Source organism: Pelodiscus sinensis, chromosome 2, assembly GCF_049634645.1.
Source record: "Pelodiscus sinensis isolate JC-2024 chromosome 2, ASM4963464v1, whole genome shotgun sequence".
NCBI lineage: Eukaryota > Metazoa > Chordata > Testudines > Trionychidae > Pelodiscus > Pelodiscus sinensis.
Genome location: NC_134712.1, coordinates 131,298,783 through 131,318,231, shown reverse-complemented (window position 1 = coordinate 131,318,231; position 19,449 = coordinate 131,298,783).

Below are 19,449 nucleotides of genomic sequence, written 5' to 3'. Positions count from 1 at the left end.
GCTGAGGAGGAGCTGGGACTGGAACTGGTGCTCCCTACTCAGCTAAAGCCTCGACACACACACACACCGGGCAGAAACTGCTAATGGAGTCATGGGGCTGAAGCCCTGAGCATCAGCACTTCCCTAGGTCAAAAGCTCTGAGTTTCAGTGCTCCTATGGGACAGTCCTTAGCCCCACCCCGCCTAGAGACCTAACCCACAAGCTTATAGTTGCAACCGCAATCCCCATGGCTGAGGCCCTGAGGCCATACAGTATTTGCTGTTTTGTGTTGGTTTTGTATTTTGTCTCTGATTACCTCCAGTTCTGCAAGGCGTCCAGTTTACTGGTAAGTCTGTATCTTGAAAGCTCTAGTGTATACCCAGATAGACAGCCACCTCATTAGCATTCTCTTTAAAATTTATAAAGATTGATTATTTTTTTTATTTTGATTTTTCAGTTCACTCAATTTTACTATAATCCAACACTGGGGCTAACTTAGGATTCCACCATGCTCCTACAGACCACCTTGGCAGCTGATGAACCCCATCGCCTGCTCCTTGTGGACTTCCAGAGGTTTATTCATGGTCCTTTATGGCTTGCAGCAGCAGGACTTCATTCTAACTTAATGAGCAAAAATACACTGTTGCTTCCTCCAACAGTGGAAGAACTCCATGGTTGCAAAGTCAGATGACTGGTGAACTAGTCTAAAGAGTTATGTTGCCATTAGGAGATCTAAATTTGGGCCCTAAATTCCATTCTTTCCATTCAAATGGGGAGTTAGGCACAATTATGTTTGAAATGGCAAGCACTAGTACTTCCTAAAATTGCTATCTGAAAGTACTATTACCTACCTAAAAGGTTGTTAAGGCAAAGGAAGAGTTCTCTGCACTGACCGGGGACCGGCAAACTGCCAAGGGGAGTCTATGCCATTGTCTTTAAGGGTGGGAGGGTCCTCCTGCTGCAGGAAGCTCCTTAGATAACTGCAAGAGAAATTATAGATGAATCAGCCAGAAATTCCTTTGGTGATTCCAGCAACATTACACTGCACTCCATTCCATGCTGCTCTTGGGTCCAAAGCCACCATCTGTCTCTCCAGTTGTGTAATAAACACTGCCCTTGATCTGCTGTGACTCCAATTGTGCATTTCTGTTTCAGGCATGTGATAGCTCTGGTCTCACTTTTCCTGTTAAGAGTGTGGGCACAACTGGACAAATTAAGAATGACTCTTGAACTTGAGAAATATCTTTACTTTTTTTGGAGTTGTATAGGGATGAAATCCTTCACTCATGTAAAGCTACTGAAATTAATGAAGTTCCATAAAGTTTCCTGTCTATTTTAAGAACACCAAAAAGAGCATGTGCTGTGATATTTTATATGGATTTCTATCCAGTAGTTTTTTTGGTTATTTATAAAATATACTAGTCAGGGATGTGTCTTTCTGTGCTCTCACTTATTTCCAGTTAGTCATATTTATCACATACTGTACCATATCTGTCAGAATTTTTTAACTCAGTCAACTCTGGTGGTGGCCAGCTGCACCAGGGTGGAGCAGACCAGTCTGTGATGGGACCAGCGGGCTAGGCGGCGGGACCCAGGCCACAGAAGGACATTATGACAGCAGCAGGGCCAGCGGCCGGACATAGGTTAAATTGGTTAACAAATTAAGTGCTATCGTTTAACCACTTAATAGTTTTAACATCCCTAAAATTTCTTAATAGCTGATGAATGCTTACATAGCTATTATGGCCTCTGTAGGCAGGTCACAAAATGCCAGAATAAGCACTATCTACAGTATTATGTAACTGGATAATGTTACATAGAGTGATCCCTTTTTCCTTCTCATTAATAAAAGGGGAAACAATCTTATAAAATATTTTCAAAAGGTTAATTTCATTTCTAAGATATTTTGGTTTTTTGTTTTTACACACACACACAAATGTCAACTTTGCTATTCACACTCACACATTTTATTTCTGGGTCCACATAATCTTGTCTCCTCTCCCTCACCCACTGCTGGGATGTCCCTCTGTTATTCCCCAGTTCTGAAGCTTCATTCATGAGGGAGGACTCTTATGTCAATCCAGAGTACCAGGGAAGTCAATAGGGACCTACTGTGCATTTTATTGTAGGATGGGAGTCTCAATGTATATTTTCAAAATGCACCCAAGGCATTTAGAGTATAGGAATAGGTCCCAATGAAAAATCAGAAGTATTTGTGCTCCTAAATACCTGAGCTTCAAAGTTTTTTAGGAAAAAGATCCTGTGTGATTTATTTGATATGAGGCATCTTGCATTTATTGGGGTACTGTAAAGGATGTGTATATAAATAGTAGTTAACACTCTGTAATGGATCTGGGTCAGTGACATGGCCTCCCTCTGACCCGGAAGAGGAAGGGCCCTCTAACACCCTTTGGTGAGTGGGTCCAGCCTGCCCAAGCCCCACCCACAGGAAGCCAGAAGAAGGGGTATAAGAGCTCAGTTGGAGCCTGGTAGCCAAACAGGCCAGATGCCCAGCCTCAGCTCCCGCAACAAAGGACCTAGCTATGCTGTGCCCGACAGGATGATTGATTTGGCCACCAGGACCCCTGCTGGCCCCTGACGACTTGCCCGGGACATGGAGACTGCTGCCACGGCTCAAAGACTTGCCATAAGGATCCCCACTGGGCCCCAATGACTGGACCGGTGCCCCTAGACCTCTGCCGGAGCCGGAACCAATGTCAGCACCTCCGTCCCCAGCTGACGCCAAGACATAGCACCTGAGCCAAGTAGGCCACCATAGCAAACTGGGAAGCAGCCCGGGAACTGCTGACCAGTTGAGGAGATGGAGGTTGAGTGGGCAGCACGTTATGGCTTCATCCCTGCTGACCCCAAACCTGTTCGGTGTGTTGTGGGCTGGATTCCCACCAACCCAGTGGCCACCACGCTGCCACTGTAAGTTCCCCCTGGGGAGGCAAAACCCCTGCACTTTTCAGCTCTCCGTCAGCTAGGAGACTTGATCCCTGCTCAGCTGGGACTCGGCCAGACCCTTGAATGGTTGTCGAATCCCCCTTGTAAACTGTTGGCTTTCCACCCCACCCTGACCCAGGGCTGGGCCTGATAAACTGCTTAGTTATAGACTTGTGACACAGCAATTGCACTTTAACCGACAATAGCGGGAGTCAGCACTGCCTCCTGCTCACATGGACTTTTATACACTCAGAGAAGTAGAGTTTTGAATTATAAAATAATTAACTAGATGTCTCAAGAGGCCCTTAGAAAAACAGTTTTCCTTCACGTTTACCCTTCTGTCTTTCATCTCACTGAAGTACCTGATAACTCTGTTGATCGACAGACCTGTGATCAACAATCTGAGGCCCTCTGTTCTTGGGGATCCTGGCATTTTAAGTCTATAATCTCCTTAGGCCCCAGGAGGTGGTTCTATTTGGTGGCTGAGCTGTGTCAAGCTGCTGGGCAGAAGAAGTAATTTAAATTATGTATTCAAAGGAAGGAATAATTCAACCTCTATGTCAGGGCTGTACATGCAGACAGGGAGGAAAATAGCATAAATGAAGAAAGAAGTACTGAGTCAGCAGCAGAGATGATTAAAATGTATCCAAAACATATTGGCTGAGATTTGTGTAGCGCCTCACGGATTACTAATCAAAAGAGGGCAGGGGGTGGAATTCCACTGACTGCCAGCTGTACCCAGAGAAAGGGGCACAAGGAAACCTTCTAGTCCGTCAGGATCTCATTACTTGCAATGAGTCCTGACAGTTCTAAGGTTACATATACATAAACCAGTAAGGCAGAAAAGGAAATACAGTAATTTTATTTTGAAGGGGCACAGGGGAAGAATTGCTGTCTTACTTTCTGACCAGTGCAAACACTGCTGTATCCATATACTGAGAATCATACATCATTCTCTCCTCCTCCTTCCTTCTCCACACTTCCCCACTCTGCTCCTTTTGGAGCACAGTAGTATTGGAGCCTTCCTGAGCAAAGCTGCTTTGTTCCCTTCTCAAGCTCCGGATTTAGTCTGAGTCTAAAGGTACATCTACACTGCATGGCTAATTTAGGATACCAGAGGTATCCTGAAATAGCTACACTGTTTCTACATAAGCCACATGCTATTTTGAAATATTTTTTTAAATAACAGGCACGCTATTTCACCATCCCAGTAAACCTCATTGCACGAGGGTTAAGGGATGGCTCAAAATAGTGTGTTATTTCAAAATTTGGCACTGTGTAGATCCACCAATTTTCAAAATAAGCTATTTCAAAATAGATTTGAGATAAGATACACAATGTGTGTATCTTATTTCGAGTTTAGGGTGCGGTGTAGACATACCCCTAAATGTTATATTTTAGAGCTCTTTATTATAGTTAAGATTGCAATTGATTCAGTGGCCTTTATAAGTCCAATTTAGACTTCTCTCTCCCCCATCCAAAAGTCATGTGGGACTAAATATTTAGTAGTTCCTATCTGAGGGTATGTCTACACTACAAAGTAAGTTCGAACTAACGGACGTTAGTTCGAACTAACTTTCATAGGCGCTACACTAGCGCTCCGTTAGTTCGAACTTAATTCGAACTAACGGAGCGCTTAGTTCGAACAAGGTAAACCTCATTTTACGAGGATTAAGCCTAGTTCGAACTAGCTAGTTCGAATTAAGGGCTGTGTAGACCCTTAATTCGAACTAGTGGGAGGCTAAGGCTTCCCAGCTTTCCCGGGTGGCCACTCTGGCCAACACCAGGGAAACTCTATTGCCCCCGTCCCGGCCCCAGAGCCCTTAAAGGGCCACGGGCTGGCTACACAGTTTGGGTACGTCTACACTACAGCGCTAATTCGAACTAACTTAGTTCGAATTAGTTAATTTGAACTAAGCTAATTCGAATTAATGCGTCTAGAACTAAAAACTAGTTCGAATTAGCGTTTTGCTAATTCGAACTAGCATGTCAACATTAAGTGGACCCTGAACCGAGGTTAAGGATGGCCGGAAGCAGTGCCGGCAGGGCATCAGAGGAGGACTTAGAGCGTGGAGATGCTGTCTCGGGCTAGCCGAGGGCTGCGCTTAAAGGGTCCCGACCCCCACCCCGGACAGACAGTTCTCAGGGGTGCCCTGCTTGCAAAGCAGTCCTGGCTTGGAGTGCCCTGAGTACCCACACTGGGCACATCACAGCACTCGGCCATCAGCCCGGCTGCACTTGCCGCAGGCTGCCATCTGGGGAGCGGGAGCAATTGGGGGGCTGCAGGAGAGCTTCCACACCCAGAAGCCCACAGAGCCAGCCCAGTCCTCCCCATCGGGGGCTCGTACCCCATTCCTCCCTCACCTCCTTCCACTTACCCTTCCCTAGCCCCTTTTCTTGATGTACAAAATAAAGGACAATTGTGTTCAAAAATGGAATCTGTCTTCATTGAACAAAACTGGGGGAGACTGGGAAAAGGAGGTGGGAGAGGGGAAGAGAGAGGGTGGGAGAGGGGAGGGCAACTACAATGATCAGGTGTTGGGAACAGGTCCCATATGAAGAGAGGCTAAAGAGACTGGGACTTTACAGCTTAGAAAAGAGGAGACAGAGGGGGGACAGGATAGAGGTCTCTAAAAGCAGGAGTTGGGTGGAGAGGGTGCATACAGAAAAGTTCTTCATTAGTTCCCATAAAAAAGGACTAGAGGACACCACAGGAAAGGAATGGGTAGCAGGCTTCAAACTAGTAACAGAAAGTTGTTCTTCACAAAGCAAAGAGTCAACCTGTTGAACTTCTTGCCGCAGGAGGCTGTGAAGGCTAGAACTAGAACAGAGTTTAAAGGGACGTGAGATCAAGTCATGGAGGTTGGGTCCATGGAGTGCTATTAGCCGGGGGTAGAAGTGGTGTCCCTGCCCACGGTTTGTGGAAGGCTGGAGAGGGATGGCACGAGACAAATGGCTTGGTCACTGTCTTCGGTCCATCCCCTCCAGGGTCCCTAGGGTTGGCCACTGTCGGCAGACAGGCTACTGGGCTAGATGGACCTTTGGTCTGACCCAGGACGGCCATTGTAAGCTCAGGGCTCAGGGTCGGGGGTCTCAGTGGACCCCCTTGATTCTCTTGCACACCTGCTCCTGGGTGGCCACGCTGGCAGCTCTCCTGCCCAAGCCGGCCACTTTCCTGTGCCCTTCCTCCCTTCCCTCCCCTTCCAGCTCCCTCGTCCCAGGTTTCCCCCTCCTCTCTCCCACCATCCCCCCTCACTCCCCCCATCCCACTTATGTTAAATAAACATGCGTTTTTGTTTGAAAAACAGGTGTCTTTATTTGACAGTAGGTAGGGAGGGGAAAGCGGAAGGGGGGTAGGGTGGAAGAAGGCCCCAGTGGGGCATGCAAGGGAGAGGTCAGTCCTCCTCCTCCACCAGGAAGCTCTCCCGCAGGGCTTCCCAGATCCGGACGGCCCCCCGCTGGGCTTCCAGGATGGCAGCGGTGCGGGGCTGACCGTAGTGTCCAGCCATGCGGTCAGCCTCAGCCTCCAGGCTGACAAGAAAGCCTCCCCCTTTCACTCACACAAATTGTGGAGCACACAACATGCTGCCACCATGGGAGGGATGTTGTGCTCGGCCAGGTCCAGACGGGTGAGGAGGCATCAAAAGCGGGCTTTCAGTCGCCCGAAGGCCCCCTCCACCACGATGCGAGCCCTGGTCAGCCTGGCATTGAAGGCCTGGCGGGAGGGATTGAGGTGCCCCGTGTAGGGCTTCATCAGCCACGGCTGCAGTGGGTAGGCGGCATCCCCCACCAGGCACACGGGCATGTCCACGTCACCAACCCTGATGTGGCGGTCGGGGAAGAAGGTCCCAGCCTGCAGCCACTAGCACATGGAGGAGTTGCGTTACACCCGGGCGTCGTGTGCTTTGCCGGACCAGCCCACATTAATGTCCGTGAACTGGCCACGGTGGTCACACACGGCCTGCAGGATGACGGAGAAGTACCCCTTGCGGTTCACGTACCAGGACGCCTGGTGTTCCAGGGCACGGATGGGGATGTGCGTCCCGTCGATGGCCCCCCCGCAGTTGGGGAAGCCAAGGGCGCCGAAGCCCCGGATGACAGCGTCCGGGTCGGCGAGGTGGACCACCCTGCGGAGCAGCACCTGGTTGATGGCCTTGACCACCTGCGGAGAGAGACACAGCAAAGTGGCAATCAGTGGGGCGCCCGGGTGGCTGGGAGTGTTCGTGCCCTGGCAGTGCCCCGCGCCCCACTCCCAGTAGCAACCCCTCTGGCGGCGTGTAGTATGGCTGGGACAGACCGACCCCTCCGGTGCGGAGCGCTTTCACCTCCTCCCGCCCCCCCTTTGTCCCTGGGGCGGCCCATCCCCTCCTCGAAGCCCCCCTCCCCCCCGCTCGGTGGCCGACGAGTGCCGTACCTGCATTAGCACCGCTCCGACGGTGGATCTCCCCACGCCAAACTGGTTCCCGACGGATCGGTAGCTGTCCGGCGTGGAGAGCTTCCATAGGGTGATGGCCACCCGCTTCTGGAGGGGGATGGCGGGCCTCATGCGAGTGTCCCTTCTGTGCAGGGCAGGGGTGAGCCACTCGCAGAGCTCCAGGAAGGTGTCCCTCCTCATCCTGAAGTTCTGGGTCCACTGTCGGTCCTCCCAGCGCTCCAGGACGATGCGGTCCCACCAGTCGGTGCTGGTGTCCAGACGCCAGACGCGGCGGGGCACGCCGGTGCCGGGGCACCGCCGCGGCTCCTCCATGGCCCCCAGGGCGGCCAGGCGGAGAGGCAGGGGGCTGACGTTCACCAGGTGGTGCCAGGCAGCCTTGAGCCATTGCTGGCAGGCTTGCAGCAGCAAGTCCAGAAAGTGCACCAGAAGGTGCAGGGCGAGCTGTGGCTCCATGTTGCCACCTGCGGCGGCCCCCCCGAAGGGAAGCACCGACACAGACGGGCACAGAGACCAACGCTTTGCTGTCCCTCGGCGAGGTTGGCAAGGAAGCAGGAAAAGCTGAGAACCGGCTGTCCAGGGGGTTCCCTTTAAGCTCGAGCCTCAGAGATAGCCTCAGACAGCAGCCACACAAAGCAACTACTGACCTGATGCCCTGCCAGAACCTGTTTCAGCTGCCCTTAAATGCCCCCCTGCGTCCAATCAGTGTGGACGCGCTAGTTCGAATTAGCAAAACGCTAATTTGAACTAGTTTTTAGTTCTAGATGCGCTAGTTTGAATTAGCTTAGTTCGAATTAACTAATTCGAACTAAGTTAGTTCGAATTAGCGCTGTAGTGTAGACGTACCCAGAGAGTGACAGAATTTTTCCATAATATTTGGAATGGATCTCATACAAAGTAGTGCCTGGCAAGTTGGGAGTTTTACTGAAGGTTGCTAGGATCTCATAACATGCTTTTTTGTGGTTGCCAACTTCTTAGGCTGCATTTGAATTGGATTAGGAAATAAGCTACATTTGTTTTTGTTCCATTCAGAAATCAACACTAAAGATATTGATCCAGATCTAGAAATCCAAATTCAGACTGCTTTCTCTGGTTCCCACGTTAATGAGTATTTTGAATTTGGAGTAGCAGTTTGGACCCAAAAACTGCTGTGAAGTGTTATTTAAAATGCCATTTAATGAAAACTTGGAATTAATAATTGTAGAGGGATTACTTATCCATCAATCTAATATATTGCTATAGTGCCCGTCACATTGATCTCCAAGTATAAATAGAATATCCTTCTTTAAGAACTTGGAGAATGTAAACATCACTGAAAAAGAGGCATTATTTAGGGTGAATCCAGGATAGCTATAAATAATGGAAAGTACTTGAGAGGAAAGAAGAAGGCACACAAGAAAAACTATTTGTCAGATTTATTGTATGTGGGTAGGGAGTAATTTCCCAAGAGAAATAATAAAACCCTTGTTTACATGGAACATTTTAAACTTTTCTGGCCAAAGCACTGGGGAATGCATTGTAGGTAATAATCTTTCATAATGAGCTGCTGTATAAAAGGAATTTGCTGGCTCTTTCACAGGGCATTGTGTTCAGGTGACAAATATATACGCTTCTGAGTGTGGCCACTGCCATCTCGGTAAAGTTCTGGAAATGTTGTGAGCATGTCATGTTGTGTATTGGCCCCATGAACTTCCTAGGCCATTAGTGAGACAGTGGGACTACTGTTGCTAAAGATGGTCAGTGCCTCCTTGTCTTGGAGGGCTGTAGGTGTTGTCAAAGAGTCTGTGGGGGGCCTGTTCTAAAGAATTCAACTCTTGTTGCTGATGATCTGAACAACTACAGAGTTCTATTAAATACTTCCACTTAGGATAAAACTATCAAGTAGGAAGTGCAGTGCTTTGCCAACTCAAATAGGAAGCTCTAAATATTTCCATTCAGTGTCACCTACTTTACTGGTAGGGTTGTCTCACTGACCTGTTGCCATTTTCAATAATATCTCCAATAATATTATCAGCCCGAGCAGGGGAGAAAGCATCACTGGACAATCACCCTCTTCCCATTCTTAGCTGCTGCAGTGGCTCCTCCTCCTCCTCCTCTGCCTTACCATGGCTGCTCTGCCTGCATACTTTAACCCACATGCCTGTCCACTCCCTGGGAGCCAGGGGTAAGAAGGAATGTGAGGGTATAGACAGGACAGTTAAAATACATTTATTTGTGGTTAGCTTTCGAACATCACAATCCTTTTCCCTGAGCAGTTCTGAAAATGTGAGTATATGGAAAAGAGTTTCCAGAGAGGGTCAATTCTTTAGCAAGAGACGTGTGAAAACATACAGAGGAAATGTCCAAAAGGACTCCATTTTAAATTCTTCTTTAAAAAAATTTATGAAACTTTTCAGCAAGAAAAGATGATAGAAAATGTAACTGAATGCGTATGAAGAGTGATTGTGTTAAATTTGCAATTAAATGTGGTTGTAAAGTAGGACTAAACTCCTTCTGTGTAAATTCCAGTCAGGATATTACCATCTATGGGGACTCTAAAGCGCCCCCTCAAAGAGGGAAGGGGAGAATCAATCAGAGCCTATCACATATCATTGCACAATGACAGCCAATGAATTATATGATGCTATATAACTGGAGGTGTTCTGAAATTGAATACTGCCACTGGTAACAATCAGAAGACACATTTTACAGAGATGCTGCGTATCTGCTAATCCCATTGAATACAGTTTGAGTTATGGGCGGTCAGCTCTGCTGAAAGGGAGGTGACTGATTGTTGAAAAACTGTCATCTTTGGAATTATGGAAATATTTGAGTAACTTTGTTTTATTAATGTTTGTTTTTGCAAAATCTAAATTTAGGGTTCAGTTAGAGTATGCATTGTTGTAGCGGCGTATGCCCACCCTGTCACAGGAATGGGGCTATTCCTGGGTGTGGTCGCCACCTGATTGGTTGCTGGACTGACGGCCGTCTCACTAGTCCGTAAGTCTCTTGATCCCTACAAAACTAAGTCTGTGAGTAGTCCTACTCACCACGCAAAATGGCCTACACTGAAGTCAGTAAGCCCTCCTGGCTTCAGGACTGTATGGCCTAATAGCCTGAGTCAGTGAACGCCCGTGCATCAGGGCAGTTTTGCCTAATAGCCAGAGTCAGTATGATAGAGGTTAATCAGAATCAATGAACACCCTTGTGTCAGGACAGAAGGGCCCAACAGTAAGAGTCAATAAGCCTTTCTGGCTTCAGGGCAATTTGGCCTAATAGCCAGAGTCAGTATGATGGCGGTTAACCTCTGGTAGGGGGACTTGGGCTCACCCAGCTCCACCGGGTCCCGAACCAGAGCCCTGTGAGTGGTGGTGCTGCCTACCGCTCCCTTTTGGCAGGGAATCTGGTCAAAACATGTGTAGAATACCTGGGTGGGAAAGGCAGCTCCTGCACCCTCCCTGGGTTGCTTCCTACTGGTCCTGCTGGGGCGTCGTCCCACGTAGTGGCTGGGTCTCCCGGCTCCCTGGCTGTGGTTTCTCCCTGGGTCTCCATAGGGGCTGAGTAGTGGCAGCCTCCTGGCACTTCAGCTCCCTCTGTCTGGGACACGGGCTGTAGCAGCACTGGAGCCCTATCTAGAGATCCTTCTTTTTCACTGGCCAGCCCAGACTGAGCTGCTCTCTGGTTTTTATACTGCCCCAGCACTTGGAACATGCCCAGTCTGGATGAAGGGGCGGGACTTCCTCCGCCCACAGGGTTTTCACCCCTCCTGTTCTAGTGCAGGGTATGCCCATCCTGTCACAATTGTCCAGTAAATTATTCTTCTTATTAAAGAAGATTAATGATAATTACTCTGTTGTAGTAATTACTTCATAGGTGAAAGAAAGTATAAAATCAAATGAGGTAAAAATCATAAATGAACCAAACTGTAACATAGAATTTCTATGGATTGTAATTCCATGCTGTAATAATAAGAACATAGCAGTAGGGATATATTACCGAGTGCCTAATTGGGATGGTGATAGTGACTGTGAAATGCTCAGAAATTAGAGAAGGTATTAAAGTAAAAAACTCAATAATAATGGGGGATTTCAACTACTGATTTTTCTTTTGCACAAAAAGAAGCAGTGTAGCTGCTTCCGTTTTGCACAAAACCCCTGTTTTGAGCAAGATCCTTATGCCTCTCTGGGACAGGCATAAGGATCTTGTGCAAAACACGTTTTTTGCACAAAATGGAAGCGGCTACATTGCTTTTTGTGCAAAAACCCCTTGAGCAACAAGAAACGGCAGAAAATCTGCTAATGATATCGCAACTTATGCTAATGAGTCCCTCATTAGTATATTTTCTGCCGCAAAAACTTGCAGTGTAGACAAAGCCTTAGTGAGGAAAACAGAGAGAATCATAAACACTGGCAAATGAAGTGTAAAAATATAGTAAGGAAGGCCAAAAAAGAATTTGAAGAACAGCTAGCTAAAGATTCAAAAAGTAATTGCATTTTTTTTGTAAGTACATCAGAAGCAGGAACCTGCTAAGCAACCAGTGGGGCCGCTGAGTGATTGAGATGTTAAAAGAGCACTCAAAGGCTACATCTGTGCAGCGGAGCTATTCCACATCTTTAAGTGCACCTGTTATTTTGAAATAACAGATGCACTATTCTGGCATCCTTGTACTTTTGTTCCATGAGGGTTATGGGATTTGTCGAAATAGAACTTTATTTTGAAATTTGGTGCCATGTAGACAGCATCAAATTTCAAAATAAGCTATTTCAAAATAACCCCAAAATAAGGTATCCAATTTGCATAGCACAAATTGCGCATCTTATTTCGAGGTAAGAGTGCTGGGTAGATGCACCCATAGATGGTAAGTCCATTGCAAAGAAACTGAAAGAATTCTTTTACATCAGTCTTCATGGCTGAAGACATGAGGGAGATTTCCAAACCTAAAACATACTTTTTAGGTGACAGTTCCTTTTGAGGAACTGTCCCAGATTGAGGTGTCTTTAGAGGGCGTTTTGGAACAAATTGATAAACTGAACAATAACAAGTCACCAGGACCAGATGGCATTCATCCAAGAGTTCTGAAGGAACTCAAATGTGAAATTGCAGAACTATGAACTATGTGACCTATCTTTTAAGCCAGCTTCTGTACCAAATGACTCAAAGATAACTAATGTGAGGCTAACAGTTAAAAAGGGCTCCAGAGGTGATCCCAGCAATTACAGGTCAGTAAGCCTGACTTCAGTACTGGGCAACCTGGTTGAAACTATAATAAAGAATAAAATTGTCAGACATATATATGAACTTAATTTGTTGGGGAAGAGTGAACATGGTTTCTGTAAAGGGAAATCATGTCTCACCAATGTACTAGAATTCTTTAAGGAAGTAAAGAAGAAGGATCCAGTGGATACAGTGTACTTAGATTTTCAGAAAGCTTTTGACAAGATCCCTCACCAAAGGCTCTTAAACAAAATAAATTGCCATGGAATAAGAGGTCCTCTCATGGATTGGTAACTGGTTAAAAGACAGGAAACAAAGGGTAGACACATATGGTCAGTTTTCAGAATGGAGAGAGGTTAAACAGTGGTGTTTCTCAGGGATCTGTTCTGGGACCAGTCAACATATTCATTAATGATCTAGAAAAAAGGGTAAATAGTGAGGTGACAAAGTTTTCAGATGATATAAAACTACTCAAGTGTTAAGTCCCAGGCAGTCTATGAAGAGCTACAAAAGGATCTCTTTAAACTGTGTGCCTGAGAAACAAAACAATATATGACATTTACATTTGATAAATGCAAAGTAATACACATTGGAAAATATAATCCCAACTACACATATAAAATGATGGAGTTTAAATTAGCTGTTACCACTCAAGAAACAGATCTTGGAGTCATTGTGAATAGTTCTCTGAAAACATCCACTCAATGTGCAGCAATAGGCAAAAAGTAAACAGAATTGTGGAAATCATTCAGAAAGGGATAGATAAGAAGAAACAAATGCCATATTTCCTTTTATATAAATCCATTGTATGCCCACATCTTGAATACAGTGTGCAAATGTAGATACCCCATCTCAAAAAGATATATTGGAATTGGAAAAGGTTCAGAAATGCACAATCTGTGGAACTCTTTGCTGCTATGTTGTGAAGGCCAAGACTATAACAGGGTTCTAAAAAAAGCTAGATAAATTCATGGAGGTTAGGTCCATTAATGGCTGTTAGTCAGGATGGGCAGGGACGGTGTCCCTAGCCTCTTTTTGCCAGAAGCTGGGAATAGGTGACAGGGGATGAATCGATTGCTCTGTTTATTCTCTCTGAGGCATCTGGCACTGGCTACTGTCAGAAGACAGGATACCAGGCTAGACAGACCTTTGGTCTGACGCAGCATGGCCATTCTTATGATCTTATGTTAGTCTGATTATTTCCGTGTGTGTTTAAAAATATAATGAAAACAACAATTTTATCATCAATGGACGGTGACTCGCTCTGTACATAAGGGGTTCTTGAGTTTGAAGTGTCTGTTGTATCTAACCCTGTCGCTCATTGTTGTACATGTGTGTGCACACACATTCCCTCTTGCTAATTTATTGTCTCCTTTGCCTTCCTCCCAAAAGATGCAATTCACTTGGGGTATGTCTACACTACAGTGTTATTTTGAAATATCTTATTTTGAAATAGTTATTTCAAAATAGCTTATTTCAAAATAACGCGTCTACACACAAAATGCATTTCGAAATAGCATTTTGCTATTTCAAAATAGTGCGTCCACACTAAGTGGATTCTGGATTGCATTTAAGGCTGGCTGGAACCAGTTCCAGCAGGGCACCAGGTCAGGATTTACTGTGTGGGGCTGCTGCCTGAGGCTATCTGAGGTCTGTGCTTAACGGGACCCCCCAGGACAGCCAGTTCTCAGGTTTTCCTCCTTGCTTGTCTACCTTGATGAGGGACAGCAAAGCATTTTGTCTCTGTGCTCTGGTTGCCCTCACTTGGGACACCACAGCACTCTGCAACGTGGCACCAGAGCTGCCCCTAGGCACTCTGGTGCTTCTCTTGGATGCATTGCTGCGAGCCTGGCTGCACTTTCTGTAGGCTGCCATCCAGCAGATCCATTGAGGGGCTGTCAGTATCCAGGAGGCCCTGCGGGAGAGCTTCCACCATGAGGAGCACTAAGAGCCTCCCTGTTCTGTCCCACTGGGGGCTTGTGCCTCATTCCTCCCTCACATCCTTCCACGTACCCCTTCCTAACCCCCTCCTGATGTCAAATAAAATACATATATTTTCATGAACACAAACTCTCTTTATTTAACAAAACTGGAGGGAGGGGGGATGAAACTCTGGTGATACTGGGGAAAGGAGGCAGGAGTGGGGAGAAGAGAGGCTGGGAGAGGGGAGGAGGAAACCTAGGAGGAGGGAGCTGGAAAGGGGGAGAAGGGGCAGGGGAAGCTCAGGGCTCAGGGTTGGGGGGGTCTCGCTGGACCAACTTGATTGTCATGCAAACCTGCTCCTGGGTTCACATGTGGCCTTTGGCGGCCAGGCTGGCAGCTATCCTCTGTCTAGTGTGGTGATCATGGACGTTGGGGGAATCCCCCCCAAACCTGAATAAGGTCCATGATCTCCACCCTGGACTAGGAAATTGCCCGCTTTTTCCGGGCTCTGGCAGGCTTCTGGAACGTGCAGACTGCTCCTGGGGAGTGGTGGAGGGCTGGCTGCCAGTGCCTTGCTGGCTCATGTTTTGGGGCCACTGGGTCAGGGGCAGTGACTGCTGGCTCTGGGCTGGCAGGCTTGGGGTTAGCACAGGCACTGTGGCCAGAGTCTACCCCTTTAAGTTCTGCGGGGAGAGGGGGAGGGAGAGAAGTGTTCTTGGTTGAGGCTGGAATTCCCTTATTTCGAAATAAGTGTCTACACAGCACTTATTTCGAAATAGCTATTCTGAATTCGGCGTTATTCCTCATAGAATTAGGTTTACCAAATTCGAAATAAGCGCTCCTCTATTTCGAATTTATTTTGAAATAGAGGTTTAGCTGTGTAGACACTAGGAAAGTTATTTTGAAATAAGGCTGTTATTTCTAAATAACTTTGCTGTGTAGACATACGCTTGGGCTATGTCTACCCTGCAGTGTTTTTGCGCAAAAACAGTCATTGTGCAAAAACTCACAAAGCGTCCACACTAAAAGTGTGTTTTTGCGCAAGAAAAAGTACAATAGATTGTCAGAAGACAGAGCTTTTTGTGCAAGAGTTATTCCTCTAGTCCTCTTTTTACAAGGAATAAGCCTTTTTGCAAAGAGCTCTTGCGCAAAAAGGCATGTGTGGACAGACCACAGGGGTTTGTTGCACAAGAAACTCCTATCGGAAAAAACACAGGTGCTCTTTTTTTTTAGTGGTATCATTGCCTCTGGTTTACACATGGGTAGGAGAAAAAGAACACAGACTGTTATGTGCCCCCTACTTTAGCTTTTTGAAGTGTTTTAATAGATAGACAAAGATTCCTTGGATCTCAACCTGGTGATGCAGATGAGCCAAAAGATATGATGACGTAGTGACCACCCTTCCTTTTTTCACAAAGGGATTTTGGGACTATTTTCTGTTATAATATGGGGTTATGACATAAAAAAGGCAGAAAAACACTGCCTTAATCTGATGTTAAAACTGATCCATTTTATTACAGTTGAAATACCAAGTTTATTTTTAATGCCCTGCATTTTAAAGCAGTAAGGATTTCTGGTGTAAGATGGACTGGTAAGCACCTGTACAGTTTCTAGCTGGCATGCCTTCAGGGTATTTCAATTAAAAAGTTATTAGCCATTCTGTGAAAGCCAGCTATATAAATAAAATGCAGACAGGAATGTTTTGCCTATTGTGTCATTCAACTGCCTGAACCAACCATTCATGCCAATGCAAGTAGTTTTATAGACATTCATGGGGCTACTCACTGGTAAAAACAGTGGTGGGTGGGTGCAAGGATGTGCTCTGAGACAGGAATCCTTATCCTATGACTCTAATGATTCATGGACGTTTGGTCCATCAATGGCTTAAATTAGCCAGGATGGTAGGAATGGTGTTCCTGGTCTCTGTTTGTCTGCAGGTGGATGACAGGAGAGGAATCAAGTGATGATTACCCGTTGTGTTTCCCCTTTTCTGGGGCATCTGGTATTGGCCACTGTCAACAGAAAGGATACTGGGCTAGATGGACCTTTGGTCTTATCCAGTATGGCCGCTCTTATGTTAATCTGAAGCTTCAAGCCGAACACCCAAAACACTGGTATAAAATTTTCTTTTTAATAGGAAGCATTAAAAATGGCAACAAAGAAGAGATGCTTGTTGGATGAACACAGGGTTTTCAACCCTGTTTGGGAGATAAAATTTGCTTTTGCAGAGATAACTGGAAAACCAATGTGTCTTCTTTGTCAAAAGACAATCGCTGTGTTAAAGAAAACAAACCTGCAATGGCACCATAAATCTTGTCACTCTGAGTTCAAAGACTTGTATCCACCTGACAACAATTTAAGAAAAACTAAGATACGTTCCTTACTGGGAGGTTTCCGTACTCAACAAGATATGTTCCGTTCACAAGTTGAAGACAGCGATGCTGTTACAGAAGCCTCCTTCAAAAAGGCATGGCACATAGATAAAAAAGTCCTTTTACCAAAGGTGAATTGATGAAGCAGTGCTTCTTGGATTGCAGTGAATTACTTTTTGAAGAATTTAAAAACAAAGAGGATATAGTTAAACAAATATCAAAACTGCAAGTGTCTGATTCAACTGTAGTAAGACGAACTGAAAGCATCTCAGGTGTTCTCTTTTTTAAAATTGCTAAAAGACATTGAAAGCATTGAGTATTTCAGTCTGGCAATGGACGAATCTACTGATTGTTCAGACATATCTCAGCTCATAATCTGGGTGCATTTTTTCAATGGCAAAAAGTATGTCGAAGAAATGCTTACTCTGCTACCTTTGACAGGTTAAACTAGGAAAAAGACGTTTATTCTGCGCTGATGGCATTTTTTGAAGGACCAAGAAAATGCATTGATTTGAAGAAGCTTACTTCAGTAACAACTGACAGCACTCCCTTCATGGTTGGAAAATAGAAGGGGCTAATTGGTTTGCTGAAGAAAATCCTCAGTTTCCAGATTTCTTTTCATACCATTGCATTCTGCACCAAGCACAGTTATACAGAAAACTGAAGAGAGGATTTCTCAAGAGCACAATTGTCACAAAAATTGTCAACTTCATTGTTGCAAATGCCTTGAAACATAGACAATTTTGAGCTTTAGTTGAGTACGAAACACAGTATGGTGACTTGGCAATGCTTGCAGAAGTTAGATGGCTGAGTCAAGGAAAAGTATTAGATTGGTTCATAGATCTACTGCCTGCTATATGAGTATTTTTAGAGGCAAAGGATCACCAGGATTTATTGTCATGTTTAGACGAAAGGACAGTTCTGCTACACATGACCTTTTTCACTGATAGAACACACCACTTAAATGCACTCAATCTTAAACTTGAAGGCAAAGAAAAAAACTTGCCTTCTCTGATGTGCGATGTTTCTGCATTTGAAACAAAACTGGCCCTATTTGCAGATCAGCTTCATGAGAAAGACTTAATTCACTTTCCCATCCTCAATTCACAGGTGACACAGCTGAGTGAACATACACATTTTTGCCTGATTTTTTTACAGAGTACATCTCAGAGCTGAAAACCGAATTTTCTTCTCGTTTTCTAGATGTCAAATCCCTGAAGAAAGTTCTTGAATTTACTGAAAATCCATCTTCAGTTGAGGTAAAGGCAGTCTCACTTTCAGCAGTGAGATTTGGTGTTGAGAGGGTCACATTTGAAGAAGAGATGATAGAACAGCAAAACAATAGTATTCTAAAAGCTAGGCATAAGGAAGAGGACACTGAAACATTTTTCATGACCTATGTACAGGAAGACATGTACCCTGCATTACTGAAATGTGCCAAAAACGTGCTAATTTGCTTTGGGTCTACACATGTCAGTGAAAGTTCATTCTCCTCTATCAGAATCATCAAATCAAAATTGTACACCTCTCTTACTGACAGACATCTGACCGACTGTTTCCGTGCTGCTACAACGGAATACAAGCCTGATGTGAAACAGCTGGTGAAAAGTTTGCAGACACAATCTTCTCATTGATTCTACCTATATTTCAGTAAATATTGTATTAGCCTTTTTTGTTTGATTTGTTAAAATTGTGAAGCCAGAATAAAAAAGTAGTCAATATAATGGTCTTCTGTTGATATGTGTTTTAGTAGTTAAATTCCTGGACTGTCACTGCTTATTAAAAGTGCTGTCGTATGGGCGGGAATCAGGTAAACATTGCATTTTATTAATATCATTAGAACTGACTTAAATGGGGCCTTTGTGTTGTGTAGTCTTGCCTTAATCTTTTATTCATTAGCCAATTAGCCCGTCATAAGGCGGGATTTTCAGGTCTCTCCTCCATGTCTGTCTTCTCTGCTGAGCCTCCAGTCTCTTGCTCCATCTCTCTCTCTCTCTCTCTCCTCGTCGTACTGCCTCCTCCCCCCCTCTCTCTCAGCTCTCCTCCACCTCCTGCCTCTCACTCGGGGGACCGTGGAGCCCAAATGGCCATTTGGGTGCCGCACTCCCAGTGCTGCATGAGGGGTATGGAGCCCAAATGGTCGCTTGCGCCACTTGCTCCCACGCGGCGGCCTGGTTGAGTGGCGCAGAAGTCAGCCGAGCGCCACGGCGGGATGCGAAGGGGGACGGGGCAGTGACGTTCATGGCCAGGGGGCAGGGCCTGGAGCCGCTGTCACACCGCACGTCACCACCCTGCCCCCGTTCGCCTTCCGCCGTGGCGCTCCGCTGACTTCTGCACTGCTCATCCGGGCCACCAGGGGGAAGCAAGCGGCACAAACGGCCCTTTGGGCCCCGCACTCCCCATGCAGTATGGGCCATCCAGAGGGAACAGCCAGCATTTCAGCAACAGCTCCACCCAGAGAGAACAGCCAGCATTTCAGGCAACAGCGCCGCCCAGAGAGAACAGCCAGCATTTCAGCAACAGCTCCACCCAGAGAGAACAGCCAGCATTTCAGGCAACAGCTCCACCCAGAGAGAACAGCCAGCATTTCAGCAACAGCTCCAC